The 27037-nt window shown below is 43.3% G+C and overlaps 1 protein-coding gene and 1 pseudogene across 2 annotated transcripts in view; both read right to left on the minus strand.

The window, feature by feature from the left end:
* LOC127060968 (uncharacterized) overlaps positions 1-27037 on the minus strand; it is a 1003595-nt gene that overhangs the window by 883115 nt on the left and 93443 nt on the right. The window lies entirely within an intron of this gene.
* LOC127060964 (uncharacterized) overlaps positions 1-27037 on the minus strand; it is a 113891-nt pseudogene that overhangs the window by 75851 nt on the left and 11003 nt on the right.

Consider the following 27037-nt stretch of genomic DNA (forward strand, 5'->3'; position numbering starts at 1 on the left):
CCCAGCACAAAAATGAACAATACTGGATAACACCACTCTTTCACTGCTCTGAAAAAGATGACAAATTCAGAAAGTCTCACTTGGGGGTGGTCGCTCTGTTATCAGTCCCTCCGGCACTGAGGCAGCTGCTGCAGCCACAAGGTGTAAACTCTTGGTGTTCCAAATCCCAGTCCGGAGTGGGTTCGGCAGGTCCAAACGGCGGGGGAGGGGGGGGAGAACAGTCCAGAAAGGAATTTGGACTGTTTAGCTAAATTAACTAATGAGAAGGGGGGGGGGAAAGCAAGAGCAAGCAAAGAAGAAGCGAAGCAGAAGCAAGAGCGAAAGCAAAAAGCAGGGCAAAAAGCAAAAAAGCAACACTAAGTCCTGGTGCTATCTGTATGTCTCGTCGAGTGGCTGTGATAAGAGGCCCAAAACAAAACTCTCACTCTGCCAGTCTTAAAGGCACAGAACATAATATCCAGCATAAATTAAACACACACGAATGGGGACAACAGCATCCTAACGTCACCCTAGGACAGGGTGAAAGGTAAAAAGGGTCTCAGAGGTCACTGGATTCTGTTCTTCACATCTAGACATCCCTTTGATCTCTCTATTTCCCATTGGCTCATTGTTTTGCAGTTTTGTTAGGTTTTGGTGAAATATTTACTCATTTGCATGTTAGAGCCATTGTCTTCTCTCTTCACCGTCTGGGGGGGGGGTGCCATCCTCCAAGCAGCAGCAGGGTGTTACAAAAAAGGGGGAAATCTCAACAATAGGGAGTTAAAAACTGACTATTAACAGTCGATTTCAAAATGAAACTATCAACAACTAACAGTTAGAACTCCCCCCTGGCAGCAACTGGCCCAACTCGTGAATTCCGCAACCTTTAAAAAAAATGGGTAACTCTTTTTTTACTCATAACACAAAGCATCAGAAAGTTCACAGGAATGTTTGAATAATGCATGAAACACATGAATATGCATGTATCTCAGCAATATAACAGTATAAAGATAACGCTGTTTGTATACACCAGCTGTTCTCTGGCTGTTGGCCAGGAGGACTCCAGCACTGGAAATATTGTCCTTTTTTTATCCTATTATTATTAAACTTTTAAAAATTCTAGGCAGGGAATTCTGTTTCTCACACCTGCTGTCTTGCCTCTGATCAAACATTGTGACTGAGGGGAGAGAGAACAAATAAGCTTGATATAAATTAGTCATGTCACTTCATGGGTTTCTGTTGAAGGTGAGGGTTTTTCCTTTTTTTTCTTTCAGGGAATTTTGTCCCATTTGTTGCCTAAGAGATGATAACGACCGATACTTAAGAAACAAAAGAAGTGGCCAATGTGAAGGAAGGGTGCAGCTGGCTGCTATCTCAGCTGGTGGGTTTTCTCTTGGGAAGGGCAAAGATACCAGGAGATTTTGGCTGGGGGTAGAGGGGCTGGGCTCAGCTCCTCAAGCTCGCTCTCTTTGTTTCTGATCAGAGAATGGTTGAGTTGCTGCTCCCATGGGGGGAATTTGCTACCCATTTACTGCTTCTTATTCGCTCCAATACTGAGCTAAAAGTCACCTCAGAGACTGACTCAGTAAGGTGGATATTTACTTTATTAGTGGGGGATCGCTCCTCCTAACACGCACACCCAGCACTTTTACACAGCGCAATATATAGTTAAATTTCATGCATATTTATTTCATTCTTTGGGATAGGAGTGGTTATACAAATTACTTCTTAGAAGTCATTATTATCATTTGCATACATGACGCTCAAGCGCAGTGTACTTTGGTGGTCTGTGAGAAATGGCACTCACTTTTAAAATTTCAGAGGTTTATTAAACCTTGACAAAATACAACAAAAGACTGAATAAGGAAAATTACAGTGCACTGGGAGTTGGTGACTGGCAGCCATGAGCTCGTCTACAAAATGGCTGCTTCGCCTTTTATACCCCTGGGGTTGCATCAGGCAGCCCTGGCCCCTCTCAAAGTCTGTCAGTCAACTCTTCTTTGTTGTTATAAATGATCAAATTGGCAGCCAAATTTATAAAAAATTTTATGAATTTATTAGATTGACAACCAAAAATAGACTATTATAAAACCGCCACAGCCAAGACAGTGTCAACCCCAGACTTTGACGCTGGGTGAACTTGGGTCGAACCGACGTAGTGTCAGTGTCTCCCCAGAGTGTCACACCAACTGCTCCAGGTAGCCAGCTCATATACAGTTTATTCTGCCTGGAGCAGAAATGACCTAAGATTTCTGTAAGTTCCTACATATGTATAATGGGAACTATACAGGTGCAGTCCCGTACAAAAGTCAGTCCATAGGTTTGGATGGCTGTCTGGGCTCCTCGAAATTGTCTTCCTTTCAGTTGTAGCCAGGACTTCGCTGTTTTCTGATGTAATCTCTCCCAGGTGTTGTTCAGTGAATGTTCTGGACATTCTTGGGAAATGGTCGTTGATCACCCAGGAAAGATTCATTCACTCGTTAATGGGGATGATTTTATCTGGGCGAGTCCGGGAAATCTTTTGAAAATGAAAAGCCCTGCTTCTGGCCATGGGGGTCAGATGCATGGTTGGATCTTTATAATTTTTATACAATTTCTAAAGCATGAATTATCTACATCATATACTACATTTGTTGTCTATTGGTGGAGACTACTTTCTTGCAACTTGATTGGAAGTCAGATGTTGTCATGCTGCACCCCCCATAGCAATAAGCTTTCCTGTTCTCAACTGCCCCATGAAAGGGGCACATTTACATGCTTTGTCTCCACATGTTCTGGACAACCCAGGCTGTCCAGTGGCAACAACACAGAGGAGGGAAAGGGGACTATGGGGAGAACAGAGGCCATCCAAACAACAACCCCTAAGAACATAAATATACATCAATAAAACTTCTCTTAACACATACACAATAATCATCCCTCTAATTGTGAGAGCCAATCATCACATGACCTATCTACAACAGTCACACTGAGTAAGACTGATTCTTCTTTGGGGGTCGTTCCAATTAAGGTCGGTAGTCTTCTTCACTTTGCAATTTTCACCTTTCTTTCTGAAGCATGTGCAGTCCTTTGCTGGCTGGTTCAGCGTTTTCAGTTTCAACACGTTTTTTTCCTCTTTTTTTGACAAGGTGCATCCTGTTTGTCTTATCTGTAGCCTCCAAGGGAGCTGGACGGGAGCCGGCTAGCTGCTCCCGGGATATGGCCGAAGACAGCCACATGATCTGCCACTCCTGGGTCCTCCCCGGAACCCCTGGGTAGTGGCTTGGGTGGTGCAGGCGGGAGCGTGGCTACGAAGTCTCGAGATATAGGAAGGAGAAGTGAACACCCGTATAGGTACCAAGGAGCTTTAATTTCCCAGGGTGGGCCAGGGATGGGTGTCAAGGAGGAGGTCTTGGGGGGGCACAGATAAAGGGAGTGGGTGTGATAGGAGGAGACACAAAGCTAACCAATAAATGAGGACGCAGGGAGGAGCATGGGTTACAGATAAGCCACTGAGGCTCACACGGGGAGGGCAGAAACCCCGGGGGCAAATCATACATCGAATAAGGGATGGTTGACACAGAAAATTCTCGAAATAAAGGGGGGTGGTTACCGTGACAGGGGGGGGGGCGGGGGGGGCAGCACCAAAAGGGAAGAAATAAGCTTATAAGGGCATAAAGGCAGGTTCTGAGGGATAAGCCACTGGCGGGAAAACAAGGGATAAACAATTTAGGGAAAAGCCATTGTGAGGGAAGTACATGGGGGGGGAACCGAGGACCAAACCATTATTAACTTACAAAAGGAATAACCAATTCTAAAAACACATGATGCCACACTATCTTAACAAGGCTAAGGGGCATCCTGCTTCTTAGGCTTGTGGTTAATATTTGCTGACTCTTAATAGTTAACACATGCTTATATAAGTTAACTATTGATCAACCCCTTTCAATCCCCCCTTTTTCTGTTGATTTGTAATTCTTTACAAATCTTGCATGTCTTGAAAGTAAGTACCCTTCTCTATATTGTTTCTAAGTTTGTGCTTTTGCCATTAGCATAAGCATTGCAATTCCAAGTACATGATATTACACAAAAACTATTATTATAAAGTGTAAATAACAATGTAATAACACAATAACTATTACAAACAATTGTTTAAGCCAGGATAAATTGGATAACTATGATGTAAGCGTATCCCATATCTCTTTAAACCATCAAGAAATGTTATCTAAGGTAATCTAATGGAATGTTCGCATTTTGTCCTTTTTCTTCTTGTTTTTAATTTAAATTATCAGTGTCGTATGGTAGGGGATAAGGATGCCAGAAGGGATTAGAGCTAGGGCTTGAATTTGGATCCCACTAGCCACTGATTTTGCTGCTTTGTCTGCCATTGCATTTCTCAGTTCAGGAATGGTGTTACGCTGGGAGTGTCCTTTACAATGCATTATAGCCACTTCTGAAGGTTTTAACACTGCTTCCAGCAACTGTAATATTTCAAATAGACTGTGTACCACCCCAAAAGCATACCTTCAATCAGACTAAACGTAATGCCAAGGCTCGAGTCAGGGCTATTATTTCAGTCTTTTGAGCTGATGTCCCCACAGGTAACAGATTTGCTTCAATGACTGCATTTGTGGTTGTAATTGCATATCCAGAGAGCTGCTTACTGTTCTTGACATAGCTGCTTCCATCAGTGAACCAGTTTTCTGCATTTTCTAGCAGGGAGTCCTTTAGGTCTGGGCGGCTGAAATAAACTGCCTCCATGGTTTCAATGCAGTCATGCTATACGGGCTCTTCAGTAACTTTGCCTTGGAGGTAAGATGCTGGATTCAAGATGTTAGTTAGTTAGGTGGATACTCACATCTTCTGATTTTGCTAGGACAGCTTGATATTTGAGAAAGTGAGATGGAGTTTAATAATTTCCTTTCTGTGTGAGCACTGCTGACACTGTATGATAGACAAAAACAGTTATCTGTTGGCCCATTATGAACTTGCGGGCTTCTTCTATGTTCAGGATCACGGCTGCCACTGCACACAGGCAGGCGGGCTTTTCTTGGCTGACCACGTCCAATTGCTTGGAGAAGTAAGCCACTGGCCTTTTGTACAGCCCCAGTTTCTGTGCTAAAAGTCCCAACACCAGTCATTGTCTCTTACATGAAAACAATAGAAAAGGTTTCGTGACATCCAGTATTCCCAATGCTTGCATTAACTCACGTTTCAGAGTTACATATGCATTATTAGTCTCTGGTGTCCAGCATAGGTGGGTCCCCTCAGTTTCTTTTAGGAGCTGGTACAAGGGTTTCACAATTAGTCCATAGTTGTAGATCCATAACTCACACCATCTTGCCATTCCCAGAAAAGTTCTCAGCTCTTTGGTTAGTTGGCTGGGGCATTTGACAAATTGCCTCTTTCTTGTTATTTTCAAGGCTCTTTCTTCTCTTGCCAGTCCATATCCCAGATATGTAACTTTTTGGAGGACTAGCTAAGACTTTTCAGGGGAGACCTTATATCCACTTAGTCTCAGAAAATTTAACTGACATTGCAGTCCTGGCAATTTTTATGGGTTCTTGTTGCTATTAGTAGGTCATCAACATACTGCAGAAGTGTACTTTTTCCAAGTGGCAATGTCCAGGCTTCTAGTTCTTTAGCTAATTGATCTCCAAATATTGTGGGGCTATTTTTGAATTCTTGTGGCAATACAGTCCGTGTAAGGTGGCTTTTTTCCTCCTGTTTTGGGGTTTTCCCATTCAAAGGCAAAAATTTCTTTAACTGTTTTCAGCTAATGGCAGACAAAAGAAAGCATCTTTTAGCTCTAAAACTGAAAACTACATCCAGTCACTCTGTAATTTTGTAAGGAGATGCAGTGTTTTTGTTAGTGTGTTTGTTGTCCTCAGGTGTCTAATAATTCAAAATGAAAATTCAATATAATTATCACCTCAATTTTTGTTAGTCAGTGCCCTCACCCTGTGAATCCTAGGAATCAGTGGTTTTTAATGGGTAGTGGTATGAGGGATATCACAGTATTCTCTTAGATGTTGGTTCAGCATGTTTTGAAAATAGTCCTAGAGTTATACAGTGAATTTTCATTTTTAAATTTTATAGAAGGGTATCCTCAATAGATACATGTATTAACATGTGCCAGTCATCTGAGTTTCAAGAGGATTCCCAGCTCTTGCAGTATAATTGATTAACTTTGCACCCTGGAATAAATGTGAATGGATTTGTCAAGGATGTGTGATTTTTTCTTGACTGCATTCGCACATAGTTAGAAGAATTTCATAGGGGATATTCCGACTCTGCTGCTTAGTTATATACATTATGAAGGATTACTTTTTATAATGTAAAATTACCACACAAAACATTGTCACAGAAAATGTTCTCATGCAAACATATCTTTACATCAGAGCTATGCTCTGTTTTTCAGGAGACAGATTATAGCACTGTTGTAATTTAATCTTGACATCAACCAGAAACTGTGGCTTTATTATTGGTGGGATTAAAAATGAAATTATTTCCCTTTGAAATTTAGTTTTATTTTTTCAAGTAGTTCCTTTGTTTGAATTTTAGTAGGTAAATTGCCTTTATCACATTCTGCACCGGTAGCTGAGAAGCATGTGTATTGCAGAATGTGCTATAGCCACTACACTGATTGGCATAAATAGAAGTGAGGCAAAGTTAAAAATACTCTCCTAAAACATATGGCATGGAATTCAGTAGTAGGTTAGTTTGAGAGCTGGTAGAAGGCTTTTCTGTATTTTGTTTTCTTATTTGCAGTCCATGGTAAGCCCTCTTGGTTTAGGAAGGGGAATTCAATAATTTTTCATGTAGCATTTGCTAATGTTTTGTTAAGATTTTTTAATTCACTAATTAGTAAATCTAAAAAATTTAGCCAAATTATAATAATTTTGAAGCCTTCTGAGGCAGAACTAGGAAGGTTAGTACATATTTGTATGATTTCAAATATGTATAAATTCTTACACCAACTTTCAGGATAAAATAAGTTGAGACAAATTATATATTCATAAGACCTTTAGCCACACCATTTTTTACTAAAAAGACAAAACAAGTTAGACAAAAATGAAACTCAAGTTTATGTAGAATGCTTTAACTAATATTTGCTTTTCCACTAAGTTACTTGCAATGAAAACAAATTACAAACATTAACAAACTAACAATACAAGTAATTGTAGTAGTACTTTAAATTTCATTGGCTTTTATGCAGCTCCATCTCATGTGTGGGTAGGTTCCTGTCGCTATAGAGCGTGACAAGGCACAAAGCACCAAGACTCCATCAGAAGGTTGTATAAGAGAGATTTATTATAGCAACATGTTGCCTTTATAGTTTTTCAAGATATTTACATTTACTTATCCGACACATACACTGCCCATTGGTCATAGGAAAGAAACAAAGTTCTCAATAGGTGAACAAGGAGCCACGTCATTCTGTGAGCCAGCTAAAGTCGGTATCTTTTAACTTTCTCTCTTCCATCACGTTGTCATGGGGATAGCATTGGTGTCTTCCTCGAGAGGGATACGGGGCTTTCCTTATCATCAGGAAGCCTTTGCTGGCTCACAAGAACAGCACAAAATGTCTTTCCTTCAGGTTCCTATAAAAGAAAAGTGAAAATTTGGCCTACTAGACCAATTATTACAAAGAAGTAACAACTTCTGGTTAACACAAAATGATAGCGTTCACCTAAAGAAATGGTTATCACATTTAGGTGTGATTTTACTGCTTGCAGTTTCTTTGCTCTCAAACTGTTTTCTTTATCTTAGATGCAGGTGTCAGGAAAATTAATCCACAAGCATCAGAGGTTTTTGTCCAAAAAGGAGACAGAGGAGTCCTTTTACTTTATTCAAAAAAAGGGAGAGGCCATGAGGCATTCCCCTGGGGTGTCTCAAATTTTTGGAGGATGCAGCCTCCTTTTTATCCTAATTTCCGGGCCGCATTTCCCTTCTCTGTTTCCCCATTGGCTGAGGTACTTGAGAGGTACAGACTTCCCAAAATGCTTGATACCAAAGATTTCCCTCTAATGTATAACCCTCACTTTTAATTTTTACTCCTTATGGAATTTAGGGGGTTTTCCCCATTGTTTCTGTCATCTTTCAATATCCAATTTCATTTATAAGCAAACCTACAGTTTATTTGTAGAGGCAAATATCTTTTTCCATTCATCAATCAGTGGAATCCTTCCCATTGTTTCTTTTATCTCTCAGTGCTAGTTTTATCTACCAGAAGACCCACAGTTTGTTTGTAAAGACAAATCCGTCATTTCTCTCACAGGGGTGTTTGACATTCTTAGAAAAGAGTAAAGAAACAAACTTTTCTGCAAAATATACCTGGTGAAACAAGTTTTTAATTGCATTAAGTTATTCAGGTGGAGTTTTAGCTTTTATTCTGTGAAGTGCTTGTTGAATTACTTTTGCTGTCTCCCACAGGTTTTCAGTGGGGTTTCTTTCCATTGATTGTTCAGTGAGGGAGTGAGACTGCTTTTAAGAAGTTTTGCCGGAGTTGCAGTCTGTAAATAGGCTTCTGCTTTTTGCCCTGGAGCAGTTTGCCTTATCAGTGGGCTCCTTTAATTCCAGTGAATTTTCTTTTAGACATGATTGAGTTCAGCAGCAAGCAATCCCACTGCCTAAAGCCTTTCTTAAAAACCAATTGCTTTTGGGGTTTTTTTAGGAACCAATTGCTCCTTATCCCAATTTTTGCATTAAGCCCACCCTAGGGGTAGGGAGGCGACTAAAAAATTACAAAAGCACACTGGCATGGGTTACCTCCAAATAGGAGCCTTTTGACTACCCACAAAATTTCATGTAAATAAAGGAATTAAATCCCCAAATCTATTTACCACAATTTCTACAATTCCCTCAGAGAAAGATGCATTCAAACTTCTAAGCCTACAGAAGGAATCATAATTTTCACAACTCCTTGAACAATCAAAGATCTTTTTGACAATTTTCTGCCCTTAGGGATGAAATATAAGGTGGATCGAGAAGCCTCTGTGTTTACAAGGAAACACACCTCCTTTCAATCTGAACCCAGCTTAAAAGCCTTTTGTGGCTATTTCTTCCTTCTTGTGCTCACTTTCTTTATCATACACCGTATGCCAGAGCTGGTTTCTCTCCTGCCACAGTGTCCAAACATGGCTCCTCCCCCACCGACCCTCCCAGCATCACACCGACATCCCGATAGCATCACAGACAGCCAGGGCATCCTGTAGCCTCATGGGGGCCTTTGGCCACTGCTGCCCCTGCCTGGGGTTGGTGGGGTCAGGTATTGCCCGGTGCTGAGTCCCGGCTGCTCCACAGGCCCCCAGCCCATGCTCCTGGTTGTGCACCACTGTGCCTGGTCTTGCTGCTCCTTGCCTCAACCATATCTCTCCACACTTTGCTCCAACCAGTTCTTTTCCAACACACCAACGCTATTTGTCTACAATTTCATTGTCTCCCGTCTACTCTTCTCACTCCTTTCTCTTTTCTCTTTCTTCTACACAAACCTAAATTTATATTTTCTACACATTTCCTCCCAATTTTTTTTCCCAAATCTCCCAACTCTGGAGAACCAACTCCCTTCTTTCACACACTAAAGCAACAATAGATGCTCCTTGTAATTCTCTTCTTATCCTCAGCCACTCTTCTCTTCCTTTAGCATTGTCTCCTCCATTATCTGTCAAGTTATTTACCCCTGCTCTTTCTAGTCTCATACTAAGCTTGCTCTCCCAGCAGTTTTGTCACCACTTACTCCTGTTAGTGGATGTACAGTACCACTTTCTCTGGCAAATGGCACATGTGCACAAAGTCCAAGCCTTGTAACTATTCTTAAACACTAAAAACAGGATTTAAAAAGGAGCTGGGATGAAATCAGATGGAATTACATCAGAAAAATATTGGGTGTCTGGGTGTTCCCAGTCAAGAGCTAAGATTCTCCCTTGCCAAACATATAACCCACCTCCATTAGGATAACAAGGGTTAACTCCAAACCATCAATCCTGACAACTTGTACTCATTCACTCATTATCACCCGCTTAAATTTTCTCTGACCATTCCCATCAACAGGTAACTGAATCGCTGATGGAGCTCCGCACTTGTTTCGAGCTTGCTGCACATCTCTTTGACTCCCACTCATACATAATAACACCACAAGAAAACAACAGCAGGGACTCTAACCCCTGGGGGCCTCTAACCCCAAACCTGGGGGACTCTAACCCCTTATTCCTTAAAGGTACCTTTCCTTTTTCCCAGGACTAATTTTGGGAGATCCCAGACTCTTCAGGATGTTCAACCCACCCTCGGGGACTCAAACCCTGGACCTCCCGCGAGTTCTACCTAGTCAGGAAGCAAATACCTTAATTTGGTGCAGATGGTCCTTGTCTACCCCCCACCAAAGGACAGCTGAGCTCTCCCTGAAAATTCAGGGTCACGACTGGGAGGTCTGCTTACCCCTAGATCTGGCAGCTGGGCAGAGAGGTCCCATCTGGGGTGCCAGTTGATTTGCTCAAAAGCTGAGCCAAGGGTCACCTTAGAGACTGACTCAGCGAGTAGGTATCTGCTTTATTTGGTGCCGGGTACGTGGGGGATTGTTCCTCCTAACATGCTCACCCAGCACTTTTACGTGTTGTTATAGAGCACAACACGGTACAAAATACACGACTCCATCAGAAAGGGTGAAAGAGAGCGATTTTATTACAGCAACGTTGCTTTTATACTTTTTCAAGACACTTACACCCATCCAACATACACATTCAGTGCCCATTGGTCATAAAAGAGAAACAAAGTTCCCAGTAGGTGACCAGGGAGCCACGTCACCCTGTGAGCTAGCCAGAGTCCATATCTCTGAACTTTCTCTCCTTCATGCTGTCTCCTTGGTAACAACCTTGGTCTTCCTTCAGGAGAGATATGGGGCTTCTCCATATCTTCAGGAGGCCTTTGCTAGCTCACGAGGACAGCACATAATGTCTTTCCTACATTTACACAGCACAATTTGTGGTTAAATTTCATGCATATTCATTACATTCCTTGGGATAGGAGTGGTTATACAATTACTTCCCAGAAGTCAATAATATCATTAGCATATGTGATGCACAAGCACAGTGTACTCTGGTAGTCACAATGAGGAAAGCTCCGAGTCTTCCTTGGAAGCCATTCCAATGAAAGCTGGCAGTCTTCTTCACTTTGCACTTTTCACCTTTCTTTCTGAAGCACGCGCAGTCCTTCACTGGCTGGTTCAGTGTTTTCAGTTTCAACAGGTTTTTTTCCTCTTATCTTGACAAGGTGCATCCTGTTTCTCTTAACAAGGCTAAGGCGCATCCTGCTTCTGAGGCTTGTGGTTAATATTTGCTGACTCTTAATAGTTAACTCATGCTTACATGTCCCCATTCATTTTCCCTGTGAGTTTGTAAAGGAAACACCTTTAGCAGCTCTTCCACTGGCTTGGCCATCATTACCACATGGAGAGAGGTGGCTGAACTCATGCCACAGCATCCCCTGCAGCCTTGGGGAAATCATCGCACCTGCCCAGCCCAGCCAGGAGCCAACAGTGCCCCTGCTGGCTGGGACCATAAGTATACCAAAGGGGAAAGCACTTGACAGCTGACAGAAGGCTGTTATTAGGCTTCTGGTTTTGCTTGTTGCTGCTGCTGTTGTGGTTGTTTGTTTGCCTTGTTATACATATATCTATATTAGTAAAGAACTGTTATCCCTTTTCCCATATGTTTGCTTGAAAGCCCTACAATTTCAAAGTTATAATAATTCGGACAGAAGGGGGTCATATTTTCCATTCCAAAGGAGGTTTCCACCTTCCTTGGCAGGTACCTGGCCTTCAAGGCAGGAGAGTTTCTTAGCCTGCCTTGTGGAAGGGCTGGTACATGGTGGATGAAGATATGATTTCAAGGTTTAGGTCCTCAAAACAAGATTATCACTTGCCACAAGCATATATTTGCTTTTTTGTGTCTAGTGCTCTAAGAGGCAGTCCGAAGTTTCCCTCATTTGCCTCATGACCCTTGCAAGGACGGAGACTGAGACCCTAAAGACCCTGACTGGAGTTCTGGCCTGGTTGAGGTGGATGCTCGCCAAGTGACTGTTTGCAGGTGTGCTTGCTGTGCCACCACAGTCTTACACCTGCTTCACAATCCCCACTCATCACAATAGCCCATGAATTTCCCCACCTCTTGGCCAGATGCCACCCGTTTTAGAGAAAGTCTAACTTTCTGAGGTAATTTTGGTGATCCCCCGCGGATAATCCCCCATCTGCCTCACAACCACCGTCAAGGATGGAGATTGAAGCCCCCTCCCATGGACTGAGACTAAGACCCTTAAAATTCTAACACAAGGGCACTGGCCTGACTGAAGCGGGATGTCTGCCAAGTGTTGCCTGCAGATGTGTTCTCTGGACCAGGACTGGTTTCCCATAGAAACCAGTCCTGAAACAATGGGTCCTGAAGTGGACTGTCTGTACTTGTTCTCTACGGACTTATTCTCCATTATCCTGTACCTGTTCCCCTCCCGGCAGAGGACTATAAAAGAGCCCTGAGTTAACCAAAGACTTTGAGATTCTCCCCGACGTAACAAGACGGATCTATTGGCCGGACCACAGGAATTTCATCTCTCTGTTGGTAGCTATATTCCCCCTCCTCTTTTTCTCCCTCTCTCTATCCTTTATCTCCTTTCTAATCCTTCTATTGCATTTGTTGTGGGCACTCAATAAAAGGTGCATTTGTTTTAATTAAAACTGAAATCCCCTTCTGTGTTGTTTTTGCACTCTGAGATGAGTTAACGAACCATCACAACCCCTGCTTGCACTAGCGGATTGTGACAATAAATTGGCATCACGGACAGGATTCGGACAGATAGAGGAGTTTGCCGGGCTGTGTGTAGTCTGTAATAGGGGAAGGACATTTCATTCCAGCAAGGGGGGTGACTCGAATTTCTCGCAAACTGCACATGCCTAGGTGAAAAGCACCCCCATACTCAATTGAGGGCTGTCTTCAGAATTTCACAAAAGATCTCATAGTGCAAAAGGGGAAACTGTTTTTGTGTGATACTGAAATTCCCCTCTGTGTTGTTTTTTGCACTCTGAGATCAATTAACGAACCATCACGACCTACGCTTGTAATAGGGGATCGTGACAAGTGCCATAATGTAAAGTAGTTAGTGATTATATTTTATTATAAAGAATGACAGAAAATGTGTGTTAGGTTCCTGAGATGGCACTGAGAAAATACATCAGCCATATATCTTGATCTTAGTTATAAAATTCAGGTTTTCTTTTTTCTGTCACCTCTTTTTCAGAAAACTTCATTAAAAATCAGCAATCTGAGGGATTACCATAGGGTGAACTGGCAAAGGCAAAAGTGATTTATAGCGTATCTTGTTGAGCAGTTTGGTCAAAGACCACAACATCTTGGCTCACTCACATCTGATTTCTTCTGCTTGAAATATGCTACCTAACCAAGAAGGTCTTTGTCATCGTTTGAGCCTGGCACAATGCCAGTGCCCCCACGAGATCACCTCCTTCCCTGGCACCCACTGTGAGATGTGATCAGAGACAGAGCAGAGCAGGCTCCAACTTAAGGTTAAAAGGGAAAAAACATTTATTAACCTACAACTACAAAGGAAGACACACAAAACACATAGAACACAAGATGAAAACCTTCCAAATTCTTCCTCCTCCCCCCACCAAATTTCCAGTTCCATTGCCACCCTTTAGATAACCAATTCTCAGTTCCTCGAGAAGAGAGGAGTCCCTCTTGCGCCACATTCTTTCCATGTCCAGTGCTCTCACCACTGCACATGGATCAGAGCTGCTTCTAGGGTTTTTCATTTTAAGGATACTTTGTCCAGTTCCAAAGGGAGCACAGTCCTTCTCCTTTTGGGACACCTGTCCCCCCCAAATTTCACCCCCTGGGGCCGAGGGGTCTCTTGAACAGAGATCATCTTCTTCTTCTCTCTTCTTCGAAGCGGAGGGCACCACCACCACCCTCCTCACCTGTCGTCTCTGTTCACACTCCTCCACATCACTGCACTCTTTTGGCTCTGAGCCATCGCCTCCCCCTAGAATGCAGTCTCTGTGTCACTGGAACACCAGTGGTTCTGCTGTGGCTATACAAGAAAAGTCCAGCCCAAAGCCACTCCATCATCTCCTCCCACCTAGAATTCTTCTCAACATCCTCTCAATCTCAACATCTTCTCAATCTCATCAACTTCAGGAAGACTCAGCATTTGCAAGGTTCCCATCTTCCTCAGAGGGGTTAAAAGTCCCAGGCTCCCTGCTGGTTTACTTCATCAACTCCCACGCCTGGCTGCCCTGCTGGGCACCCCCCCCTTCTCCTTCACTCCGAGCCACTATCACAGGCACCGGCTCTGTCTCTCTCTCCTCTCTCTCCGGGGGGGGGGGGGGGGGGGAAATGGAGGATGGCTGCCCGAAGCCCTTGCAATGTTCTCCTCCACCCTTGGGCCCAGGCCTGGCCTACCTCTCTCCGGCCACATGGCTCCCCTCCCCCCCCGCCCAGCTCTGGCTGGGCAGGGGGGTCTGCTCAGTCTCAAGCCGGAATTCAAAGAGGAAGTTCCCCTGGGAGATCACAGCTTTTAACCCCCTGTGTTCTCAGAGGCGTATCCATGCCCTCAGTGGACAAACCAGGTGCCAATATTAAATCTGAACACCGATTGGCTTGCCCACGCCATCACAAAAAACTTCATTTCCTCTTAAACCACGACAGTCTTCATAACTCTCATCTACAGTTGTGAGCAGAACTGCTGTCCTGTGGGTGGGATGCAAAGTAAGCAGATTGTGCTCTTCAGAATTAAGCTTTTATTGATGACTGACTCCCACCAAAAAATGCGCATGTAAAAGGAACTGGAGCAGAAAAGTGTCTAGTTTTTTCAGCTGTTCGCCTTCCCTCTGAGGAGCCTTCTTTTCCAACAGTAAATCTATCAAGATTAATTACTTTGCTACATGGAAGACTCTTTAAGCTTTAGTGGAAGCCAGAAGGACCATACTAATCCCGTTGCAATGCTGCTTTGTTCAGGCTCTTGCTACAGAAGAGGAAGGCACTAGCGCAAGTTACTGACCAGGAGGACCAAAAAAGATGCTGTTTGTTCATCCAGCAGAGTAAACAGTGGACAAGTCAGACAAATTATACCAAGGTCTATGTAAAAGACCTCTAAAGAGGGTTTTCTTTATTTTTCTTGTACTTAAGCATTGTGGGGACTACTTCATAATTGTGTTGCATTTCTTACTGCTGTCCAAAAGTACATCTGTTCTGAGGTATTGGCCTTTAGGGAAACTTACTTTGGTACCTAGTGAATTGTGGAATCGTGTCCAGCCAGGATAATTAGTAGTCTTGCCTCAGTAGCATATACAGAGGATATCAACCCGAGGCCATGGGAAACGGGATACTGAGGGGGGAACACCTAGCCAGGTCATGGCAAGAAGAGTGAGGTCATGGGAATTAGTAGTATGCTAATAGAACTATCTTATATTTGGTCAGGTTTCTGGTTCTTGTTCTCAGTTGGTTCGGCACCTGTTACATATAATGTCATGTTCCAAGATTGCCTTCGTGATTGGACCCTTGCCCTTAAAAGACCCCTATAACTGGTTGCGGGGCCACGCCCCCCACGTCTTTGGATCTTGCCCCCATAATCTGCAGTTTTCTATGTTTGTTATTTTGTTATTAAAGTCTTTATTTTTGGGCAAGACCATTGTTCCCGTCCCTTATTTGTCAGTTCCCCCAGCCAAGCTGAACAAGTGGTCACAGCAAGCACAAGACTGTGATAGTGAATGGTTAGTGTGCTGTGCTGCTGCAAAGATATATTGTTAAAGGTTGTAGATACAGCAGAGATTTTCAAAACCCCAGACAGTAGCCATCAAACTTGGTAGAGTCTGAAAAATAGTGGCTAGAGGAGAAATAGAGAATTTGACCAATATCTAGAAAGCTATGAAAGGTGGTATTTGCTCCCAAGTTGCAAAGATAGACCCTTTTATGGTCAACCAGGTTCTCTGAAAGAGCTAATGTTATATTATTCACAAAAACAGCTTGCCTGTCTCCTACTTTGAACAAAATCAGTTTGTATGTCTGAATGGTTTCAGTGCAGAAAAGTAAGAGGTGTTAGTAAAGGGAATTTGAGAAAGGAAGAGTTGCCAAATATGCAGGAGAAAAGGGAAGGAAAATTGTGAATCAATGAAAAATAAAATGAGCAGAAACAGTCTTTCCTGCTGTCATGTGAAAAGGGGACATTTCCCCAAACCACCAGCATTTTATTTGCCTGTCAACGCCTCAGGAAAGCCAAGACCCTTATGCCTGACCAGTCTGTCAACATCCTGTTAAGTGGATCCTTCACTGAGCAGTCCTGCTGGATCAGAGGGCAGCTGGACTGACTTGTTCAGGGTCACACGCCAACATAGAGACCCCTTCCAGGCCTCCACACCTTTATCTGAGTATGTTACCTGCTGCCAGTGACTGCCAGCGCCTTTGAAGGACTCACGCTAACATTTTATGGAATAATACTTTATTAATAAAATTGTGACAGGTCAAGGTTTAAGGATTGCCAGTGACAGTATCTGACTGCAAAAATGTATTCAAAGCAATATACAGATAAGCTCTAATCCCTAACAAAAGCTGGTTCAAGATAATAATTTAGGGTGCATTGAGTACGGTTCTTACACAATACACAACCCTAATGGGGGAGAAGGCAGGTTCAGCCCATTTACTGATCCCAAAAGTTATGATGGACTCTTTCCTGACTTTTCCCCATTCTTAACTTACTTTATACTATTTCTTTGTGCTTAGGTGGAGCTTGAGTGACTCGTCATACATCGTGCTCAGTTGAGGGGTGATCATATCTTGGAGCTGGGTAACTTTGGGATGGAGGTGTGCATCAGTATTGCATCTAAGGAGAGTGATTTCATCATGGCTGCTGGTTCAACAGCAGGACATCCTCTTTTATCGCTGTTGGTTGACATCTGCTGTGTGGCTTATCAGCAAAAAGTATGTAGTTCGTTGAAAATGGCTGGATGCCAGGCACACACCAAAGCTGCTCTCTCACTCACCTCCACAGCTGGACGGGGGAGAGAAAATATAACAAAGGGTTCATGAGTTTCGACAAGGACCAGGAGAGATCATTCATCAAATGCCGTCATAGTCAAAATTGGCTCTAATTAGAGATATGACTTGAATTTATTACTAATAAAATCAGAGCAGGATAATGAAAAGTAAAATAAGCCCTTAAAAACACCTTCCCCCCACCCCTCCCTCCTTCCAACTCTACCTCTTACCTCAGCAGTGCAAGGAGACAGGGAATGGGAGTTATGGTCAGTTCATCACCCATGGCTGTCACCGACATGTTTTATGAAAAATCCTTTCCTTAGGATTTTTCCCCTCCTGAGAAGCTGAGAGGCCTCAGGAACAAACTGTAAACAATTCTTATCTGCTGCTGTGGAATGCAACAGGGGGAATCTGTGATTGGTCTCATCTGGCTGTTTCCAATTAAGGGCCAATCACAGATCACCTGCCCAGACGGTCTCGGTCAGAGACAAGCCTTTGTTATTCATTCCTTTTTCTATTCTTAGCTTAGCCTTCTGATGAAATCCTTTCCTCTATTCTTTTAGTATAGTTTTAATATATTATCTATCATAAAATAATAAATCAAGCTTTCTGATACATGGAGTCAACTTTCTCGTCTCTTCCCTCATCCTGGGACCCTTGTGGACAATACCACACATGGCTTCTTTCACTGCTCAGGGAGAGGAGTCGTTTCCCTGCTGCACTGTGCGGTCCCTCCCACAGAAGACAGTTCTCTGTGAACTTCTCCAAAGTAAGTCCATTTCATGAGCAACAGATCTCTATGACCTGCAAGTTCATCCCACAGGCAACAGTCCTCCCCAGAGTGCTGCAGCATGGGTCACTCTTCTATGGGGTGCAGATCTTCAAAAACAGGCTGCTCCAACATTGACTTCTCTCTCTACAGGCCTCCCCCAGGGTCACAGCTTCCTTTCTATCATCCACCTGCTCCAGCATGGGTCTCCTTCACAGGCTGCAGGTAGATCTGCATCCTCATGGATTTCCATGGGCTGCAGTGGGACAGCTGTTTCACCATGGTCTTCACCACAGGCTGCAGAGGAATCCCAGCTCCAGTGCCTGAAGCACCTCCTCCCCCTTCTTCTCCAATGACCTTGGTGTCTGCATAGTTTTTCCTCTCACGTGTTCTCACCCTGCTCTTTTCTGGCTGCAATTACAGCAGTGCACTTTTTATATTTCTCTCTTCTTAAATACGTTGTCCTGGAGGCACTGACACCATTTCTAATTGGCCCAGCCTTGGCCAGCAACATGTCTGTTTTTGGAGCTGTCAGGGATTGGCTCTGCCAGACACGAAAGAAGCTTCTAGCAGCTTCTCACAGAAGCCACCCCTGTAACCTTCCCTGCTACCTAAACCTGGCCATGCAAACCCAATACAAAATACTACCACGTTCCCTCCCTTACAAGGATTTCAACAGACCCTGGCCACGATTTCTCAACTCGCCTGCACCATCCATTTAGTCCTCCTTAGATTGTGTGTGGGAAGTCAGACATGCTGACTGCATTCCATCAAGTGAATAGCAACTGCATTTCCCCCTATAATTTCCATACTGTTGTGCGGAAAATCATGCTATGAAAAGCCAGTGCCCATAAAAGGAGATAGGGGACTCCTGCAACTTTATTTGAATAAAGGGAGAGAGTCCCCTGGGGCACACACCCATGGGGTTTTTTCTCTCTCTCTCTTGTTTTCTGAGGGCACAGCTTCCTTTTATCCTAAACTCCCAGCCGCATGTTGTCCTCTTCCTTTCCCCATTGGCTGAGGTACTATGAAGGTACAGCCTTCCCCAACTGCCTAAAACATATTGCCCCCTTAAAAAAGGTCACTTTCCCCCAGAGTTCAGAAACTCACGTTTGTGCGAACTCATCTGTCTGTTTCAGGAGTCAAACCATCTGGGTTGTGTAACAAACCTGCGGCTTGAAGTTGGTAAAGACATTAAGACCCATTTCAAAGACATTAACATGTTGTCATTGAGTTAGGGATGGCGGAATGAGCAACACATAGAGTCTAGGTCTCTTCAGAAGGCATTAAGCAAGCTTTATTACAAACTCCCCATATTTATAAGCAGGATCATTCACCCAGAACCTGAATGGTCCTTAAAACAACACCTTTCACACCATAGGTTGATTAGGAACAGCACCTTCTTGTACATCTCTTTCCATAAACATCATGTACTCACATTCCACGTGTTCACAAACAGCAGGTGCACAGACTGAGATAAGAATTGTTTTAATTCTTTCTCACAGCTTTCTCACAGCTTTCCCAGAACAATGTCTGGGAAAGCTATCTGTTTCACTCTCTGACCAACTTGTCGCATCCACGTGTCTCCCTTTTTGTTTAAAGTGGAAGGCAGCGTTTGTAATCCTCTGTGGGGCCCCTTGCAGGAAGGAGAACAAACATAGCTCCAGAGGTTCCTTTAGCAATTTGCTGGTTATCAATCAGAACCTCAATCGGATGCTGACTTGGAATGGCCAGGGAGACTCTCCAACACATACCATCGAATTCTTTACAATCAAGTCTTGTTGTCCCTTCTTATAAGAAATCCTTACTAATTCTAAGACAGTAACACACATTGTTAGCCTGCTCAAGGATGAAGCAGTCTAACTTGTCAACAACCCTTTTCCAGAAACAAAGAAAAAGATATAATGCTCATTCCCTACTCATAGAGGGATCATCTGATGGAGGATCAGCATCTTGATCATCATTCAAAGGTTGCCTGTTGGCCGCATTCTGTTTTTGGTGTCGCAAGTCAGGGCGAACACACCTTGTGGGTATTCACCGTAACCCAGTATTCTGTGGAAACACATGTATACTTGAGACCCAAAGTGATAAGTTTGTATGGGCCCTCCCACTTATTAGTGGTTAGGTCCCGTATCTGGACTTTCACTCGAGGCAGGTGCATCTCACCTGAAGACTGCAACAAGAAAAAGTGATTTAGAATTACAGGATTGTTTGAATTTTGTAGCCCTCTAAGATGATTAATTGTATATAGAGCTTTTTCCAATTGGCTGTGCGGGGTTTCTCCAGGCATTCCCCTTTTTTGTTTGTCCAGAACACGCTTTAAAGTACCATGAGCATGTTCAACAATGGCTTGACCAGTTGGAGCATGTGGAATACCAAGTTTATGTGAGACTCCCCATAAGCACAAAAACTGCCACGTCTTCTGCGAGACATAGGCGGGGCCATGATCAGTTTTCACAGAACGTATACCCAAGACTGCAAAAGCCATCCTCCAATGGGCAATCACGTCGTGACCCTTTTCTCCAGTATGAGCAGATGCCCATATAGCAAACGAGAAAATGTCAATAGACATGTGCACATACTTAAGTTGGCCAAATTCGGCAATATGAGTGACATCTGTTTGCCAAAGCTGCAAGGCTTTTAGGCCTCTGGGGTTCACCCACGCTGGTAAAGGTGCAGCAAGCCCATGACAGTCAGCACAAGAACTGATGATGTCAAGAGCTTCAGTTGGTGTTAAGTGAAATAGTTTCTGCAGGGTATGTGCACTTTGATGGAAAAATCATGTGACGCCTTGGCTTGCACAATCTTGTCAGGCTGAGGTGCTACCCATGCAGGGTTAGCTAGCCTGACAGCCCTGGCTTTACCTTTGTTACAAAACCTGGTAAATTGGTGTGACTCCAAATGTGCAAGATGCAATACGAATGAACTCAGGTCTGAATTGCACACCACAAAGTTTTCAATAACTGAAACAAAACTGCGTTATTGACTTCTTTCAGAAGTGAACAATCCCAACATTTGGTTATATCTGCAACATAAGCAGAATCAGTGACCAAGTTCAGAGGCACCTGAGAAAATTTCTGGAATGCCATGGCAACAGCCTTTAATTCAACCAATTGGGCCGAGCCTGAGTCATGGCCTTCCAGCACTTGCCACCCAGATTCATCCTTCCCAGGAGCAATGGCTTTCCCTGTTTTTCCTGAGCCATCAGTGAAGATGGTGGGTCCTCGCACTGGCACATGACTATTTTTTGGCCACAAAGATAGATTGGTTGATTTTGCCAACTGCAATAATTTATGACTGGGCAGATGATGGGCAATCTGCCCTGAAAAATGTTGCAGCGCACTTTGCAAAGGAGCACTGTTAATGAAGCTCCATTCAAAGTCTTCCTGCTCTATTGGAAGAATAATTTTTGCGGGATCAGCTGCCATTAATTGCAAACACCATTGATGGCAATTGATTATCAAATGAGCGATCAATTCTAACAACGTGGGTGCTGTCTTTTTTTGTTGATGGGGCAAGAAGACCCATTACAGAATGTGCAAAGGATCTAACCATTTTTCACTCCATTGGCCAGTGATACCTGTAGGATGAAAATCTGAATCGGTAATGAAAACAGTGATATCAATGGAAGGATTAACTCGATAAACCTGATGAGCAGAAATAGTTTGTTGGACTTCCTCCAGTGCTCGTTGTGCCTTTAGGAGTCATTTTTCGAGGTGAATTCAGATCAGGGTTCCCCTTTAAAATGCTAAACAGTGGGACAATTGTGCCATGCCTAGCTCCAAATAAGGACGTAACCAACTGATGGTACCCCAGCAATTTTTAGGCATCATTCAGAGTCTTCATAGAATCCATGAATTGCACCTCTTTTTTTCTTTTTCTTTTTATTTTTTTGTTGTTGTTATATTGCCACTTTATTAATAAAATCAATAAATGTTTTCATTATATATAGATAATGCTAATAATATTTAGTAAAGAGTGATACTTATATATAGTTTTTAAGTAATAATTAGATTTTTGGAGGTATTTATGGTGTTGTTTTATTTGTTTGTATTATTTATAATGTGTAATTTGGTTTTTGAATAAAGATAATTTTACAGATGGGTTTGTATTCGGGGTAGAATTTATTTAAATTGGGTTTTGTTTTTTTCTCTTAATAAATTTTTGATATGTATTATCAGGATTTTGGTTTTGTTTATTATATGTAGGGGTTCTAGATTGGGTAGGGTTTATTTGGTTGGTAGAGTTTTGGTTGTTAATTAATTGGGCAGTTTTTGTTAGGTATTTTTGATTTGCTGGAGTACTTGTGTAATAACAACTGAAGAAAGCCATGAGACTAGCAGTCTGGATAAAGAAGATGTATAAGCAGTTAGAAAATAAAAGGTAGGATCCTGAAGACACGTGTCTTTTAGGTGATCACACAAAGAGATAATAAAACATATGCAAGCCAGCTGTAAATGCTATAACAATACCTTATAAATAATTCTTATCACAAAAATCATTGAGTTCACAGTATATAATCAGTATATCAGCAGCAAGTATTTGAAGGGGTTAAAACAACATTTTTCAAACATTCATGTCATCTTAAGAACAGTCTTGAAAGACTTTTTTATTTAACTTTTTTAAAGGTGGTTTTTTATTATTGTGAGTATATAGAGTTTATTTTGGTGTATTTGGGGTAGTGTGATGCATTTAATTTGTTAGGTTTTTTCATATTTATATTTAGATTATTTTTTATTATATTAGAGGGGTTTTAGTTGTTTGGTTTGTTTGATTATAGTATATGTTTTATAGTTATGGATAATTTGTAAAATGTTGTTTATAGTTAGAATTATTTTTGGTTTTGTTTATTTATAGGTAGTATTTTTATTTTCATGATTTGAGGTATTGAGTTTATTTCGTTAGGGTTTTTTGTGTTGTTAATTTAGGTGTATTTTGATATTTTTATTTTTGTAGTTTGATTTATTTGTTGATTGTTTTGGTGTCTTTTATTAGTTTTAGTTTTGAGGATATGGGTATTTATATGGTGAATTCTTATTTTCGGTTTATTTTTATGATGTGATAGGAATTGTTAGTGAAAAGTGTGTAGTGTGTTTCTTTAGTTGGTAGCTGATTGTATGGTGGAGTTTCTTTAGTATGTTATTTGGTTTTGTTTTTCTTTGTTAGTGAGATTAAATATTTTATATTTTGGTTAGTTTGTAATTATTGTTTTTTCTCAGAATCTGGAACAACCACCCAACTCTTCCCTGTGTTCCCCCCCCACCCCCCTCCTCATCTATGGCGTCGATAATTCCATTCTCGGGCATCCTCATCTTCTATAGCAAGTCCCAATTCCCCATTTCCAGAGCTCTCAATTTGACAGATTCCCAAAAACGTCCCGGGCGCTTTGGTCGCACTGTCGCCTGACACGGCGGCAGAGTCCACAGGTGGCTCTGGGGCGATCTCGGAGCACGTCGGTGCCGGCGCTCAACTGCCAGGCCACTCTCCAGCTGCGGGACACGCTGTGGATCTTCTTCCTTGTCACTGTCCGCGTCCCGTGGCAACGGCACACGGGACAGCCTGAAGGAGGCGGGGGACGGCGGGCCAGCTGGAAACGCCGAGGCGAAGGGGGATAGCCATGGCGGGCACTGCGGTCGGCGACGACGAAACGGCAGAAGGCACGGTGCCCGCAGTTCTGCATGCGGCAGAGGGAGGACGTGGTGCAGCCGCGTGCGCTGATCTCGCAGATGGGAACGGAGGGGTTGAAGGGACAGCGGCTCCGGCCGCGTCACCTGTCTGCGGTGGGGGCTCTCCCGCCGCCTCCTGCGATGCAGAGGAAGGAGGGGCCGAAGGGGGGAACGAAGATGTCTGCCACAACGGCTCCGCCGCATCCGCTTGAGACGCAGAGAGAAGGGAGCGGGGGGAGCGAACGGAGGAGTACGCTCGGCGATTTCCGGCTGGGGCTCTCACGGGGAGAGGGACACCCCAGGAGAACGCAATCTCGGGGCGAGGGATAGATTTTACGAGCAATGTTGGTGTCTTTCAGGCTTCCGGGCGAAGCCGAGGGAGCCCCGTCAGTCCCGCCTCCCTCCGGTATGTCAGTGTCTATAGAAGGATCGTCCTTGCCCTCTGACTCCCCCATATCCGTATCGACCTCCCCCGGGGTCCAGTACTGTTCTGATACAGCAATTCTTATGGGCTGTAATGCGTCCTTCCACACATAAAGGACAATTTATTCCTCTGTAGAGGTTTGATTCCCCATCTTGAAGGGAACCTCTTCCCAGCAGCCTGTCTAAGCAGTGGTTTGATCCGAAACAAACTCTCGCGTGCTGGGGACCCGTCCTAAGTAGCGTCTAGGCTGGTTCCACTACCCGTGGTAACAAAAGACTAGCCCCCTCTGGGAGGGCGCGGGGGAAATCACCGTACCTCTCGTTTCGGAGGAAGGAGGGCAATTCCAAGTCTTCAGTCTTGGCTGCAATGACGTCGGAGATTACCGGACTCTTGTTCGTCAGTCTCGGCTGCACAGAACGGCGGGGTCCACCAGATGTCGCTCTTGTATTAAGGACCGATGAATGAAGCGAGACAGACTCCTAGGTTCTCAGAAGGCATAATGCGAAATTTATTAGACTTACATTCTTTTATAGACAATTCCGACAAAGCTGAACCTGACTGGCCCTTAATCAACACTCCTCATACCATTGGCTAATTAGGAACAACACCCTTCTCATAAACATCTTTACAAGTAAACAATGCATTCAAAACACCAGCTACAAAGATTAAAGATTGTTTTAATTCTTTCTCTGAACTTTCTCAAAACTTCACAGAACAATGCCTGGGAAAGTTTATCTGACTCTTTCTTTTACCAGACTGTCAGCATCCCCATCCCTCTGCTTTTGCTGTGGTCTTGTCTTGACCCTGACCAAAACACGTGTCAAACGATTTTGTGGCCTGCAGCATTTAGATCAATCTCATTGATTTTAATAGAGCTGTTGTGTTTTATTATGTTCCAACTTGTCCTGGGGTGACTTTATGATGCTGAATTGTATCCCCATTCATCTGTTTAGCCCAGAAATAAGTTTTGTGCCTTTAAAACTAGACCTGAAAGTGAAGAGGGGGAGAAGGAGAAGCGGTAGAATGTCTGAGGCGGTTGTATTCAAAAACATTAGAGATAAGAGCTTTCCTTCTCACAGACTGTGTTGTCTGCAGTACAGATATGCTGGAGAGAACTCTCCTTTTCTTTTAGTTAGCTTCTTTTTTTTTTGCTAGCCGATGCAGAGAAGTTTGCTGGACTGTGTTTTTTCTTTTTCTTGGAACTGTTCAAGCCTGCTCTGGACTGAAAACCCAGAGCACTGGAAGCTCACATCTGTGGCCCACCAGGGCCTGGAACACTGCATTTTCCAGTGCAAGAAGGACTGATAAAAGACTGAGCGAGATGACCTATACCCCACGAAAATGACTTTCTGAATTTGCCATCACTTCAGAACAGCAAGGGGTTTTATTGTTTAATATTGTTCATTTTTTAAATGCTTGTGAATATTTTGCTTGTTAAATAAACAGTTTTTTCCACTTTTCTCCAAGGAAATCTTTTCCCGAACCAGTTGGGGGAGGGGCCACTTGAATTTGCTTTCTAGAGGGACCCCATTTGGAGGTTTCCTTCCAAATTTGCCCTAAACCAGGACAAATACATTTATTGGCGCCCAACACATGGCTCGAGAAAATGGAAAAAACCTGTACTGATTGCATTTTGGTTGTACTTACTCTGTATTGGGATAAAGCAGTCAGTAGCCATGTTGCTTGAATTCCTCATGTCTCTCTGGATGGAGGCCTTCGTGTGTCTCTGGTCCCTAGGCTTTTCTGAGGTTTTAATACCTTTCTAGTCCCTAGGCTTATTTTCTTATATGAAATAGACAGTGTTGTCCCTAACACATAGTTTTTACAGTAAAGGGCCACGGATTAGAATAGCTATTGTGCTGGGCTTGGTGATAATGATTTATAGGGAGTTTACAAAGGTACTGGGGTTTGTTCAAGATATGAATAGCTTATGGTTTCTTTGTCCTAACCGGCGTCCTAGTTCCAGTGGCATATTTTGGGGGTTCATTAGTAATTGCACCCAGTTTGTTAGAGGGGGAGCAGGGGATGAGGCTTTTCAGCCTTTGCTTTCCTTCTTCTTTTATGAATCTAAGTCACTTTTTGAGAATATTCATTTCCCCTGAATATTAAAGAGACCACCTTCCTGGTACTTAATCTGGTAAGCTTCCTCTATGTAGAATGCAGCTTCTCTAGAATGAGGCCTGAGATGTTCAGAGGAGCTGATGAGACCCCTGACCCAGAAGTAGACCCAGGCATGGAAAATTCTGAGTGGTGTGGAGAATGGGAGGATATGGGCCAAACCCTGAAGGAATTTTCTGACCCTGTAGACTGTGACTTTCCCCATGAACAAATACAGAACCCAGCTGAGGTGGGGAAATACCTGAAAAAGAAGTGCCATGATGACTGGAAGGAGAAAAAGATCATTGCAATAATCTGGGCCCTGGCATATGCTTATCACACATGGCTAGATACTGTAGGGCAGCAGATAGAGGCAGGGGGCAGGGAGATAAATGAGCAGCTACCCCAGTCATTCAGGCTGCAGCCAACACCCCAGTTACTCAGGTTGTAGCTAAACCAGACAGTGAGCCTAAGCCAGCAGCTAAGCCAGAGAGTGAGCCTAAGCCACTGGCAGTCACTACCCCAGGAAAGAAGCACAAAACCAAAACTGATCGACCAGTGGATGATCATGATCTGGGGGAAGGATCCTCAAAGCCAGCTCCTGACACAAAATTAGAAGTCAAAGCAACTGACTCAAAATCAGAAGCCACTACTGAGTCCTTTTCCCTGAAGGACCTTCGTGGCCTGAGAAAGAATTGCACTCAATGACCTGATGAATCTACAACTAGTTGGTTAGTCTGTCTTTGGGATGCTGCTGGTGAGGCTACAATTCTGGATGGTACTGACATGAGGCATTTGGGATCCCTGACATGTGATCCGGTTATGGACCAAGGAATGATGGGGGGGGTAACCTTCACAGTCTCTGGGTACGGATCTTGGGAAATGTGGCACAAAGATATCTGTGTGCAGATGATCTCTATATGCAGCAAACCCAGTGGAAGACCATAGAACAAGGTATTCAGTGCTTGAGAGAAATGGCAGTGGTAGAGATTGTCTTCTCAGATGACCTAGACACTAAATCCAGACTTGGTACCATGCACTTCCATGATGTGACGAAAACTTGTAGGACATGGCCCACAAGAATACG

This window comes from Serinus canaria, chromosome W (genome assembly GCF_022539315.1).
Source record: "Serinus canaria isolate serCan28SL12 chromosome W, serCan2020, whole genome shotgun sequence".
In the NCBI taxonomy this organism is placed as follows: Eukaryota; Metazoa; Chordata; class Aves; order Passeriformes; family Fringillidae; genus Serinus; species Serinus canaria.